Here is a 360-nt window from a genome sequence, read left to right as displayed (position 1 = left end):
TAAAATCAAGCCCGGGAGAGAAAAATTTTTCAGACAAAAGTTGTAGGATTTCGAGGGGGACATAAGATGATAACATTGGTTTGACCCTGAGTGGCGTCGTCAAGGTCAGGACAAGGTCACTTTGAATTTTTTAAATGGAACCCCCAATTTTTCATTACATGTTCTTATAGCACGCCTCGAGAACTTTCCAAAACACATAAATAAAATATTTTTTTATGAAATAAATCTTGAGTTATGAAGCTTGAAAGTTGGAGTACTGTCGGCATTAGCATCATCCAAGGTGTCCAAACACTAGCTGAAACCTTTTGAATGTTGTTCAGGATCATGACATTGATAAAGGCCAACGACTTTGGCCATATT

Source organism: Wasmannia auropunctata, unplaced genomic scaffold, assembly GCF_000956235.1.
Source record: "Wasmannia auropunctata unplaced genomic scaffold, wasmannia.A_1.0 LD336078.1, whole genome shotgun sequence".
NCBI classification, from domain to species: domain Eukaryota; kingdom Metazoa; phylum Arthropoda; class Insecta; order Hymenoptera; family Formicidae; genus Wasmannia; species Wasmannia auropunctata.
This window is presented reverse-complemented; position numbering follows the sequence as displayed.